The sequence below is a fragment of the Bos indicus x Bos taurus genome, chromosome 29 (genome assembly GCF_003369695.1).
Source record: "Bos indicus x Bos taurus breed Angus x Brahman F1 hybrid chromosome 29, Bos_hybrid_MaternalHap_v2.0, whole genome shotgun sequence".
Classification (NCBI taxonomy): Eukaryota; Metazoa; Chordata; class Mammalia; order Artiodactyla; family Bovidae; genus Bos; species Bos indicus x Bos taurus.
In genome coordinates, this window is record NC_040104.1 from 5910506 (window position 1) to 5924813 (window position 14308).

A 14308-nucleotide genomic window follows, 5' to 3' on the forward strand; every position below is an offset into this window, starting at 1 on the left:
CTAGGAGCAGATGGAAGCCAAAGAGTGCCAGCTTGAGCGGGGCTGACACCACCTCGAGGACTTAGGGGATCTGGAACACGACTGCTAGTTTCCTCAGCAGGTAGGCTGGCCTCCAGTTCATCCACCTGAGTCCTGTTAGAAAACAGCTTCGTGCTGGTCTCGTGCTGGTCGTGGCAGCTCAGAACCCTAGTCCCTAAGCTCCAGGAGCTCACTGCAGTGGAGACAGAGAAAAGATGCGCCCAAGAACCGTAAACACTGCCACGAGACGGGTGTACACTGAACTCTGGGAACTCAGGCTTCCCGAAAACGGCCCTTTAGCTCAGCATTCAAGGATGAGCAGGGGCTTCCACATGGTGGACAAGTCCTGGGTAATTCTGGAGCCCTACTTCGGTCCTTTCTCTTCTGAAGGGACAGGCATTTCCTAGAGACCTCCTATGAGGAGGAAGCCTCTCACGTCACCAGGAGGTTCCCTTGGCTCCTCCTCCTGTGAGCCCCACCCTGACTGCATGCTCTTCTCTCCAGGCACTTTCCCTGAGGAGAGTTAAGGGTTCCACCTCCTCCTGTGAAAGTATTAGTCATTCAGTTGTGTCCTCCTCTTCATGACCCCATGGACTATAGTCCGCCAAGCTCCTCTGTCCATGGGATTCTCCAGGCAAGAATACTGGAGTGGGTTGCCATTTCCTTCTTCAGGGGATCTTCTTGACCCAGGGATAGAACCCAGGTCTCCTGCATTGCAGGTGGATTCTTTACCATCTGAGCCACCAGGGAAGCTCATATTTTATAATGTAGCAATGTGTCACATTGCTACAACAGGACATTTCAGCATCTCCACTGCTGGAGAGTATTTTATCCTTGTCACCAGAGTAATCAGCACAGGCACTGCTGCATAGTAACCAGTCAATCTTAAGGGAGATCAACCCTGAATATTCACTGGAAGGACTGATCCTGAAGCTGAAGCTCCAGTATTTTGGTCAGAGGATGAGATGGCTGGATGGCATCACTGATGCAATGAACGTGAACTTGGGCAAACTCGGAGATGGTGAGGGACAGGGAGGACTGGTGTGCTGCAGTCCACAGGGCTGCAAAGAGTCAGACACGAGTGGGCGACTGAACAACATCAACAACAAAGCACTCAGAGCTGAAAGAACCCTCCCGCTTCACTCACACCTACTGTTTGATCCACTGGTCCTATCCAGCTTGTGAGAATCATTTAGGTCCCAGTTCTGAAGGCTAGTCCTGAACTCCAGTGCAATTTGGTCTCCTTCTAAGTCACTTCTTGGGGTTGTGTGACCTTGACGGCAGGAGTCCTCTTTTCCTAGAGCCTTCTTATGAACGAAGGCATCAAGGCTGTCGACTTCTAAAGCAGGATCCTGTTCCCCTCTCTGGGCCAGCCCACTGAGCATTCATCTGAGGTCCTCTGGGCTTCTCTTGTAGCTCAGTTGGTAAAGAATCTGCCTGCAACACAGGAGACCTGGCTTGGATTCCTGGGTCAGGAAGATCCCCTGAAGAAGGAAATGGCAACCCACTCTAGTATTCTTGGCCTGGAGAGTCCCATGGACAGAGGAGCCTGGCAGGCTACAGTCCATGGGGTCACAAGAGTCAGATACGACTTACTGACTAAACCACCACCACTGCCTCTCTATGGAGTGCAGACAACATCCAGCCAACGTCTCAAATGCTCTCAAGAGCACAGCTGCCCAGGGTCCTTTTCACCCCCACAGTGCTGGTGTGTAAACTGGGACAACCCCAAAGACACCAATTTGGCCTTGTTTATCACAATTACCGGTACACAGGTCCCTTTCAGTTCGTATGTAGAAATGTATCTTACAGATACTCTTGTATGTATAAAATAACATTATAGCACTGTTTGTAATAGCAAAGACTATGCTGCTGCTGCTGCTAGGTTGCTTCAGTCGTGTCTGACTTGGTGCAACACCATAGAGAGCAGCCCACCAGGCTCCCCCGTCCCTGGGACTCTCCAGACAAGAATACTGGAGTGGGCTGCCATTTCCTTCTCCAATGCATGAAAGTGAAAAGTGAAAGTGAAGTCGCTCAGTCGTATCCGACTCATAGCAAACCCATGAACTGTAGCCTACCAGGCTTCTCCGTCCATGGGATTTTCCAGGCAAGAGTACTGGAGTGGGGTGCCATTGCCTTCTCCATTTTATTGCAAAGACTATAAACAGCCTAAACACCTATCAATAAGGCAACCAGAAAGTAAGTAGTAGTACACGATGGATATCGTACTGTGAAAAAGTTTGAGGAAACTCTTTATGTATTGGTACAGAATAGGATAGTCTCTGAAATAAAGTTAAGTGGGAAAAAAGGATTTACAGAACAATGTGCACACTATGCTACAGTTTGGGTTAAAATGTGTGTGTATTCACTTCTTTCATGCATATAATATCTCTGAAAGGATACCCACGAACTTGATACCATCAGCTGTTTTTGAGAGGAAGGTAACTTGGTGGCTTGGAAATAGGAATGAGGGGAAATTTTTCATTAAATGAGACTTTTGAACCTTGAATTTATAACTATATTACCTATTTGATCAATCAATAAGAAAATGTTGATGTATTTATTTAACAAGTACTTCAGGGAACTAAGATCCCACATGCTGTTGGGCATGGACAAAAAAAAAATAATAATAGAAACAATTCCACTAGGATACAAGGGTTTTGTATTACATACTGCGATGGTTTTGTGCATATTCTGCACTCATGATGCCACACTTTTTTAACTATTCCAAATTCCAAATTCCATCCCAAATTCCACTGGGAGAATATAGGGAGAAACGGGGCTTCTACCTGTCCATATGGTGGGGTCTTGGCAGTGGGAAGGTCCAGGACTCACTCCTTCTAGCTGGCGCATCTCCTTGTTCACTAGACCTCTGCCAGGCACTTGGCACTGCCCTACACTGGGACAAGAGGCAACTTGTCATGGGAACAGGTTTCACAAGAGTGCAAACATGATGAGTCCAATAGAAGTCCAACCAGTTCATTCATTTATGCATTTAACAAATGCAGATGGGGCATCTGCTAGTGTGAGTAGTATGTGGAGTATGTGGCTTGGGTCCCAAGCCTAAAAGACTTTTCAGTCTACTCTTAAATACATCAAAAGATGTGCCACTTCATTCCACACAAGACTGGCAAAAAGGCTTCCCTACTGGCTCAGTGGTAAATTGGCCTGCCTGGCCAATACAGGAGACAGGGTTCGATCCCTGGTTTGGGAGGATCCGACAGGCCTTGGAGCTGCTAAGGCTGTGCATCACAATACTGAGCTCACGTGCCATAACTGCTGAAGCCCATACACCCCAGAGCCCGTGCTCCGTGACCTGAGAGGCCAGCACAATGAGAAGCCCGAGCACTGCAACGAAGAGGCGCCCCCACCTGACACAATTAGAGAAAAGCCTGCACAGCGATGAAGACATGGCCCGGCCAAAAATAAATAAATAAATAAGAAAATAAAACAAGACTGATAAAAGCTGAAACATTTGGCCAGTGTACTCTGTTGACAAGGCTTGGGGGAAACACACAGGAGCAGAAAACATCACAGCCTCCGTGGAGGGGAATCTGGTAGCACTGACAAGACGACACGGCACTTACCTTTGACCCAGCAACCCCACTTCTAGGAATTTACCCTGAAGAATCTCTTCGACAAACATGAAACAACATATGCAAAAGCATATTTGCTGGCATTATTCGTGAAAGCAGAATATTGGAAACCCCCTAAATTCTGGTTCACGGATTAAACAAACCCTCCCGATGGAATACTGTGTAGCCATTTTGAAAAATGAAGAAGATTTCCATTAGCTGATATGGAGTGATCACCAGGACAAATTGTTCAATACATAGTACACTGCCTTTGGGTAAGAAAGACGGGAGATGAGAGAGGTAACTGAACAAAGAAACACTGGGACAGTAAACTAAAAACTAACAAAATGGTTACTGTTTGGGGCAGGCAAGAAGAGAGTGGATGAGATAGGATGGGAATGAGATTTCTCTAAATATACTTTCTTATATAATTTCAGCTCTTGAACCACATAAACATTTTGCATATTTAAAAATGTATCAAGAGAGATTTTCAAAAATCCTAAAGTTGAATATAAATGGTAGCAAATGAATCCAACTATATGTTAAATTAATAATATAACCTCACAGAAAAAGAATATAAGAATTGTAAAATTTGAACACAATTCATGGACTTCGTAAGAACAAAAGAACCACACACAAAAGAAATCTGGAGCTTTACTTAGTAGGTTTGTTGTTGATAAATGGTATTGGTATATAAATTCTAAAACTGTTTCTGTTTTTGTATTAAAAACAGAAAAAAAATGAATAACTATATAGATGTTGGGAACCAGAGACTTCACTGTGAAAAAAGGGAGATAAAATATGGAATTGAGGGATACTTCCCTGATGGTACAGTGGTTAGGACTCTGCACTTCCACTGCAGGGGCCATGGGTTTGATCCCTGGTCAGGGAACTAAGATCCCACAAGCCATGTAGAGGGGAAAATTTTTTTTAATAGGGGAAGGTGGGGAAGAGTCCTGAAGTGTTGGAGTTGAATTGGAGGTATCAGTATGTTGATTTTTTTAAAATTAACTTTATTGAAGTATCATATATCTACAATAAAACTACATAGATTTATTTTTTTAATTTTGGCTGCATCACCAAGATAACAGTTATGCACCAGTGTAACTACCAATCCAACCCAATTAAGATCTAGGACATTATCATCAGCCCAGAAAATTCCCCCACTCTCCTTTGCACCTCGTCTCTCTCTTCTCCCATCTTAGACAATTTGATTCCTATAATCTAAGATTTGTTTTGCTGTTTCTGGAACTCATATAAATGCCACCATTCAGCATATCTGGCTACATCAATTCAATAGAGTATCTGTGAGATCCACTCACATTACTGTGTATCAGCACTTCACTCATCTTTGCTGCTAAGTCATATTCCACTGTATGAATATATTAAAATGTAGTTATCCATTCATCAGTTGATGAACATTTGGGTTATTTCTAGTTTTGGACTCTAATGAATCAAGCTGTTATAAACATTTAGGTACAAGTCTTTGTATAGGCACATATTTTCATTTCTCTCAGGTAGATGTCAGTCAGTCAAATTGCTGGGAGGTGTAACATAATATATACAGTCAGTTCTACAAGAAGCTGCCCATCTGTTTTCCAAAGTGGTTCTACTTCTTATATTATTTTTTAATTAATTAAATTTTTGTTGCTGCACTTTCTCTGTTCTTTGTATATTTTCTATTTCATTAATTTCTGCTCTTCACTATTCTTTCCTTTGGGTTTAGCTTGTTCACTTTTTTACTTTTATTCTTTTTTTGAGATAGTATTCATATAACTGCCACTTTAAAAGTGTATAACTTGGGCTTCCTGGTGGCTCAGTGGTAAAGAATCCGCCTACCAATGTGGGAGACACACGTTTAATCCCTGGTCCAGCAAGATCCCTCATGCCGCAGAGCAACTAAGCCTGTGTACCGCAACTACTGAGCCCGTGCTCTACAGCCTGCCCACCACAGCCACTGAAGCCCGTGCGTCTAGAACTAGCGCTCTGCAACGAGAGAAGCCACTGCAATGAGAACCCACGCACTGCAACTAAAGAGGAGCCCCCACTCACCGCAACTAGAGAAGCCTCACAGCAATGAAGACCCAGCACAGCCAAAAATAAATAATTACCGAAAAAAATGTGTACAATTCAATGGTTTTTAGTATATTCACTATGTGTGCAATAATCGCCATCATCTAATTCCAGAACATTTTCATCACTCTATTAGCAGTCAGTCCTAGTTCTCCCCTGCCAACCACTAGTCTGCTCTCTCTGTGGACCTGCCTATTCTGAGTATTTCATGTAAGTGGACTCATACAATATGCAGCCTTTTGTGTCTGACTTCTTTCACTTAGCATAAGGTACTCAAGATTCATACATGTTCTAATATGTAACTACTTTATTTTTATGGCTGAATAGTATTCCATTGGGCCAATATATCATATTTTGTTTATCCATTCAATAGTTGATGGACATTTGAATTGTTCCCACTTTTCCGATAAATGACTATGTGGCTATGAACACCTATGTACAAGTTTTTATATGAATATATGTTAGGTATATTTTTAGAAGTAGAACTGCTGGATCATGTGGTAATTCTGTTAAACTTTTTGAGAAACCACCAAACTTTTTCTGGCTTCTTAAGGTAGAAACGTAGAATACTGACTTTAAAATTTTCTTTCTTTTTTTCAGATATAAGCATTTAAAGTTAAATATTTTCCTCTAAGAACTTCTTTAACTGCACTATACAAATTTTGATATGCTGTGCTTTCATTATGGTTCAGCTTTAAATATTTTCTAATTTCATTTGTTTTCTCAACTCATTAGTTATAAAGAAATACAGTCTTTAATTTCTAAACATCTATGGATTTTCTAGCTATATTACGTACTTATTTCTAACTTAATTCCACTGTGATTAGAGAGCATATTCTACGAGATTTTAATCTTCTGAAATTTATTGAGATTTATTTTTATGGCCAAGGATATAATCTAGCTTAGTGAATATTCCATATGTACTTGAAAAAAAAAGTGCATTCTGCATTTATGGGGTGGAGTTTCTTTAATGTCAACTATATCAGGTTGGTTGGTTGTACTGTTTAGATTTTCTAAATCCCATTGCTCTCTTGCCTATCAGTTATCAGTAGAGGGGTTTTCAAATCTCTGACTGTAATTATCCTTTTGTCTGTTTTTCCCTTTAGTTCTGTCAATTATTATTTCATTTTCTGTAGCTCTGCTATTAGGTGTATACATTTAGGATTCAGGTTGCGCTAGTGGTAAAGAATCTGCCTGCCAATGCGGGAGACATGAGACGCAGGTTTGATCCCTAGGTCTGGAAGATCCCCTGGTGCAGGGCAAGGTAACCCACTCCAGTATTCTTCCCTGGAGAATCTCCATGGACAGAGGAGCCTGGCAGGCTAGAATTCATGAGATCGCAGATAGTTGGACAGGACTGAAGCGACCACGCATGCACACACATTTAGGATTATATCCTCCTGTTCAACTGACCCTTTTTTGATTATGAAATGCTTTTTTCTCTGCTAATTCTCCTTGTCTCGACATTTACTTTATCTGATACTAATGTAGCCATATCAGCTTTTTATGTACATAGTATATCTTTTTTTTCATCTTTTATGGTCTGTATCTGTATATTAAAATTATATCTTAGATATATATAGTTAACCCTTGAACAACACATATTTGAACTGCAGGGCCCACTTATACATAGATTTCTTTTCAATAAATACGCACTACAGTACTAAACTGTCAGCAGTTGGTTGAATCGTGAATGCAGAACAGCAGATAGGGAGGGCCAACTGTAAAGTTACACTCAACTTTTCCACCGCTGGGTGGTTGGTGCCCCTTACCTCTGCACTGTTCAAGGGTCAACTATAGTTGGGTCTTCATTTTTCAATCTGACCAGCTCTGTTTTTTCCACTGGAGCATTTATATTTAGTGGAATTATTAATACAGTTGGGTTTAAGTCTGTGTTAGTTTGCAAGGGCTGTCATAACAAAGTGCCATGGACTGGGGGCCTCAAACAATAGAAATTTATTTACTCACAGCTCTGAAGCAAGAAGTCTGAGATCATGGTGTTGGCAGGGTTGGTTCCTTCCGAGGTGGGTGGGAAAGGATCTGTTCCAGGCCCCAGTCTTTGGCTTGTAGACAACCATCGTGCCCCTGTGTCTCCACCTTGTCTTCTCTCTGTACATGTCTGTGTCCAGATTTCCTCTTCCTATAAGGAAACCCGTCACATTGGATTAGGGTCTACCCTAATGACCTCATTTTAACGTAATAACTCTATAAAGACTCCACCTCCAAAAAATTTAAAAAAATTTAAGAGACAAAAAAAAGAAGACACTACCAAGAAATTATAATATGCATTGCTAATTTATCACAGTGTAATTGAACACATTTCACAAAAGAAGCTTTAATTTCATTTATTCTCCCATCCTTTGTACTATTATCATATATTTTATTCTTACATATATCATAAACTGCATCTTACACTTATATTGCTTTTGCTGTAAGCAATTATTTGTCTTTTATGGCAATTAAGACAAGAAAAAAAATTATTTTATAATTACCCAGAATTATCAATTCTGCGGCTCTTCATTCCTTCCTATAGATCCAAGTTTCCAAATTTTTCCCTTCAACCTGAATAATTTCATAGTATTTCTCATAGTGCAGGTCTGCAGACAATAAATTTTCTTATCTCATTTTTCTGAAAATGTTTTTATTTCTCTTTCATTTTAAAGGGTATTTTCATTGGATATAGAACTCTAGACTGAAACTCTCCCTTTGTCAGCAATTTAAAAGTGTGATTCCTTGTCTCCTATCTGTCTTCTTCCTCTCATAGTACCTCTGTATGTAACGTGTCTTGGTTCAGTATCAACATTAATGAGATACTGCTGCTGCTACTGCTAAGTCGCTTCAGTCGTGTCCAACTCTGTGCGACCCCATAGACGGCAGCCCACCAGGCTCCCCCGTCCCTGGGATTCTCCAGGCAAGAACACTGGAGTGGGTTGCCATTTCCTTCTCCAGTGCATGAAAGTGAACAGTGAAAGTGAAGTCGCTCAGTCGTGTCCGACCCTCAGTGATCCCATGGACTGCAGCCTTCCAGGCTCCTCCGTCCATGGGATTTTCCAGGCAAGAGTACTGGAGTGGGGTGCCATTGCCTTCTCCGATTAATGAGATAAAGCAACATTAAATGACCAAAACAATGCAGCAGAGAGAACATGTCCCTCATGTGGTATTCTTGCAAAAAGGTTTAACTTAAATTTAATTGTGAAGAAACATTCAGAGAAAATTTAAATCAAGAGCTTTTTACCAGAAAACTAGCTTAGATCCTTCAAAAATATCAACATCATGAAAAACAAGAAGGCAGGAGAACTAGATTTTCGGAATATTTGGAGAAATGCTATTATGGCCTAATTAGCCTATATAATAATACTGCATTGTGAAATTTCTTGGTCGCTATGGTAAACAGTTCCACAGATCCTCATAAAGTTGAACATAGACTTAGCATATGACCCAGGAATTCCACTTCTAGATATATATCTAAACGAACTGAAAGCAGGGACTCAAAGAGATGCTTGTACACCTGTGTTCATAGCAGCATTATTCACAACAGCCAAAAAGTGGAACAAGCCAGCTGTCCCTCAACAGATGAGTAACTAAACAGAATGTGATCTATACAGACAATAGAATATTGCTTAGGAATGAAATTCTGATAATGCTTCATGGGTGAACCTTGAAGACATTATGCTAAGTGAAATAAGCCAGACACAAAAGGACAAATATTGCATGGTTCCACTTACTAAGAACAGACAAATTCATAGAGACATAAAGTAGGATAGAAGTTGCCAGGGGAGAATGGAATATTTACTGGGTATAGTTTCCTTTCAGGATGATGGAAAAGTTCAGGAAGTGGATAATGATGATGGTTGACAGCACTGTGAAGAAACTTAATGCCACAATTATATACTTAAAATGGTTAAAATAGTAAATTTCATGTTATGTATATTTTACCACAATTTTTAAAAAGGATATTGCAGTTATTTGAGAAAATATCCTACTTTTAGGAGATATGGGCCAAAATATTTAGGAGTGAAGTCTCTTAATACCTGAAACTTATTTTTAGTGAATCTAGGGGGAAAAAAAGTAATGTGGCAGAAGATTAACAACTGGTGAATTTAGATATGTGTTCACTGTACTACTGCTTTCAACTAAATCTGAAAATGTTGAAAATAAAAACGTCTTCTATATATATATATATATATATATATATATGTATGTATGTATATATATAAACTCTTATTTATTTGGCTGCACTGGGTCTTGGTTGTGGCATGTGGGATCTAGTTCCCTGACTAGGGATCAAACCCAAGCCCTCTGCATTGGGAGCTCAGTCTTAGCCACTGGACCACCAGGGAAGTCCCTTAATAAATATTTTAAAATGAATAAATGAACGTGACAGAGGACCTTTCTAGACAGAAAGAACAGCAGGAACAAAGGTTAAGGGGAGGAAAAGTTGTTTTCAAGAAACAGTGAGTAATCTAGTTTGATTTGAGTCAAAGGTGCATACTAGGACGTTCTGGGAGATAATTCAGAAAGGTAAGTAGGCTGTGTGCCAAACTGGGAAAAGCCTTGAACAACAGAACAGAGAGTGTGTACTGTACTTGGCAAGCAACAGCAGCACCATGGAAGGCAATAAACATGGGAGTAACACGTGAAGTGATGTAATTCTCCTGAAAGATTAATCTAGTCAGGACACTCTGGACAGACCAAAGGGCATCACAGTTAGGAGTCTATTACAGTAGTCTAGGAGTGGGAGCAGGAGCTTGGAGAGGAAGTGGGAATAAAAGGCAACTGTTTTGTGGAAGACCCACAGAATTTGATAACTGATTAAATGTGAAAAGTAAGGGTTATCACCCTGAGATTTACACCTGGGTGTAAATAGAAGAGGTGGGAAAGTCGACAGGAGAGAAAAGTTTGAAGCTCAAGGCTTGAAGAGAAGAATTATAAGAAAAAGGAATAGTTTTAGCTTTATCCCTGTCTTCCTGTCAAATGAATCCTTCACAGACCCCCAGGCTGTCAAACAATCCAACTTGAAACAGAGTTCTCCATTAGACCAGACTCACCTGGCCCCACAACCCATCCCTGAGACCAGCAGACCCTTAGAGCTGACTGGTACCCTGAGTTCTTCTCCGGACTACAACCTTCAGGATCGCTTCAACCTGATTCCTTTGCACTTGGCTTTCAGGTAGTTCTGTCCGCTTGCTCTAACTTCCTTTCTTTTCGGAGTCCTTTTTCCTTTGTAAGAGGAGAGGAATCAAGTATCTGCCTGAGAGCACCAGTCCTCCAACATGCAGGCCAAGCTCAGCCCTCCTAAGCAGCTCAGGCATGAGTGGCCCGGGGTGGAGGGAGCAGAGGGAAGAGAGGACATAGCAGGGCTGAGGTGAGGGGGAGGCTGCAGCAGGTGGGTGGGGCAGCAGGGACCACCTGAAGCATATCTGGCTGCAGCGAGAGCCTGTAGGCCTTGCTCCAGCCAGCCACACCTGCCGTACAGGACACCTAGCAGTACTGGGGTTTTGGGGGATCTCTGCCGACCAGATCAGTCATCCCACTGACCCTCAAATAATTCTATTTGTTGCCCCCAAACCACTTACTCTATCCCCATGGCACTCAGCCTCCCAGTTTCCCCAACTTCCCATTTCTGTTTAGGAAATAAAAGCTTGGGGTCGGCAGGAGAGCGGACATTCTCAAGAGGCAGAGTTCAGTCTAGCGCAGGAACATTTGGGACACGGAGACAATCAAGACTGTGCCCAGAATTGGACAAGGCATTGAGCTGAGCCACCAGTGAGAGTGGAAGCCATGGAGAAAGTCAGAGGTCTCGGAGCCAGTTCTCCAAACCAAGAGATGAGCTGCACAGCAGAGTGTGGCCTGCGGAGACAGGTGGCGTGAACACATGCCCAGCTTCACGCTGTTTCAGGCTGTGTGAAGATCAATAATGTAGGGTGCATATAATCAGCTCTTTTTCCCCATGCCAGCCTCCAGGGCAGCCTTCTTTACCCAAACTGTTGCCCAACCTCCACAATTATGTCTGGCCTGAGTTAGGCCAACATGTGGGGCCTTGCTTTAGCCAGGGTTTACTCTGTATGCCCCTCCCTGCCACTCTTGCCTCCCCAACTTTACCTCCAAGGCTCACTGAGGGGTGCCAGTGGGGTAGGGGGTGACATCACTGCCCAGACCAGGGAATCCCACTGGGCAGATGTTACCAACTTGCCTCCCCACCCCTTGGGAAGACAGCTTTCGTATTCTTGGTCTTCAAGCCCAGATACAGAATTCCCTAAAATGTCCTAACCCTCCAAGGCCACTGCCTGGGAACCAGCAAGCCTGGCAGAGAAAGGAGAGGAATTGCCAGCACTGGTACGACCTGCTGCCATGGAAACAAGTCAGCAATGTGCAAGGATGTGAGAGTGAGAGGCTCTGGTCAAATATGCTCAATGACAGAAAAGCTGGGCTGGAAAACTGGGGAAAATGGACTGGGAATTCTGGCTGAAATGGGAGGAAGGAGAGCTCTGGTTTAACTGCAGGTTAGCCTCGGACTGTGGCCTCATCAGGAGGCAGATGGCACGCCTTCAGTGACAGCCAAGGCTGTAGAAAGACCCCTGGTCTCAGTGCTACCACTGGCTCTTTGACCTAAACCTAAAAACTCAATATCCCTCAGATGGGAAAGTGAAAGTCCTAAGACTTTTCAGCTGTTGTAAATTGCAATAGATCACCATGACCCTGCAGTAGGCTGACGTCGGTAGGCCCCGAGCCGCACCAGGCCTGGAGTAATTAAGGCTTCCTGGAGCACTTCACTACACGGGAATCCTGACACACCCAGCAGGCACTTCCCTGTAGCCAGTGCAGCAGAGCAAACTGGAGAAGCAGGAAGGAGGGGACGTGCAGGATCCCAGGGCGGGCGCACATGTCACCAGGAAGATGGTGTAACAGCTCACTTCGGGTCACATCTCCAGGAAAAGGAGCATCTGTGGCCCCCAGACGTCCTGCACCACCTCACATCTAGTGAGAAAGCGGAGTGTCAGCTTCGGTCCCTCCCTTCCTTGGTTGCACCCACTTCACCTCTCCCCAGCTTCCTTGTTCAGATGACCACATCCTCTGTGAGCAACAGAAGATCCCAGGGGACATCTAAACAAGACTTAGGAGGGTCTGCCCTGTCCTCAAGCCATTCTCCCTTCAATCTTCTCTGTTCTGCCTTCCTCAAGTAAAAGCTCCATCCCAGATCCTAAAGAAGTTCTCCACACCCCAGGTCACTGGACAGCTGCTCTGAGCCGTCCGCTTCAGCATCAGCTCCTGGCACAAAAGTTCAGCCCTAGGCGGGCCTGTGGAAGGGCAGGGCCTAGAAGCCAGCCTGAAGATGGTGCTGCTGAGCCAGCCTCATTCCTTGGCAGCAGCTGTTGGTCTCAACAATCTGTTGGTGTGGTACATAGTTTCCCACTCCCAGGTGGGTCAGAGCTGGGAGAGAAATATCTCTGGGGAAGAGCAGGCCATTGAAAAAGAAGAGCCACGAATGACACAAAAGCCACTAGAGCCAAAGGAGTGTCCATCACTGGTCCTCAAGATTGCTTCCCAATCCTGTGCTGTACTGAGGCTGAAGGGAAGAGATACACCGGCCCTGAGATACATCCAGCCTTGGGTAAGAAGGCCTCGGTTTTCCCATCTGGATCAGCCTATAAAACCATCCAGCCTGGGAGGAAGTGACTCCAAAAATTAAGTTTTCACAATGGCTAAGGAATATTTTTGAAAATATAAGAACTGATGGCTGGGATGGGGTACAGCAATTATTACAGGTAGGCTAAAAACTCACTCCCATTTAACCATCAAAAATCTGAGATGGTTCTATCATTACCCCTAGTTCTGCAAATCAGGAAACTGAGCCTCAAGAGATGTAGCCACTTTGCCAAAAGTCACATACCCAAGTGTCTCTGGCTCTTCTTGGCCAGACCATACAGGTCCCTTTTTTTTTTTTCCTTTTTGCATTTGGTCTGCAGTGAGGGACAATGACCCCATACCTGCTAGACGAGACTTTAGGGATCATCTGCTTCAATCTCCTTACTTTAGAGAGAGGAAACGGGCCCAGAGAGATAAAGGGGCATGTTCCTTGGGTCTCACAGAGCCAGGAACTGCTCTGCAACGGAATGGCAATGTGCACAAGAGTATGAGTCGAAGCTCCATTTTACAGAGGGGGACGTGAAGCCCTGAGCGCAGGTCCCCGATCCATCACAGTCAGAGCGGGATCCAACTCCCGGTGAGTTAGTTATCCTGCCGGATGCTACCGGCACCTTCACCTGGGGCGCCAATCATCAACTCACCTGCCCGCGCCCCGGGAATACCTGTCGGCGGCGCGCAGGCTCTTGGCAGGGGGTGACAAAACGCTGAGTGGGACCAGCAGGGCCGCGCAGACCAGTGCTCGAGTTGGTCTCGCCAACCCGGGCCCCTTCGCTTCAGAACGCCGAGGCCCCAGGACGCCCAGACGCTGAGGAGAACTGGAAAGCGCTGGCCCCAGCCCGGAGGCAGGGCCACCTGGTCTCCTTTCCTCGGGCTCTTACTTTGCCCCCTCAACAGTCTATAGACCCAGTCCTGGCGTCGGGGCACCACAGAGAGACCGACAACTGACTCTCCTCAGAGTCTAGCCGCCGGGACTCTGGAGAGTGAGGTTCCTATGG

The 14308-nt window shown here is 44.0% G+C and overlaps 1 long non-coding RNA gene across 1 annotated transcript; it reads right to left on the reverse strand.

Annotated features, from left to right (window-relative positions):
• Window positions 1-1053: 1053 nt before the first annotated feature.
• On the reverse strand, window positions 1054-14288 carry LOC113886475. Its single transcript, XR_003509448.1, has 4 exons — window positions 13955-14288; window positions 7635-7806; window positions 2808-2917; window positions 1054-1455 (listed from the first exon to the last, which is right to left on the reverse strand). It is a non-coding gene; the product is annotated as an uncharacterized LOC113886475 (long non-coding RNA).
• Window positions 14289-14308: the final 20 nt, after the last annotated feature.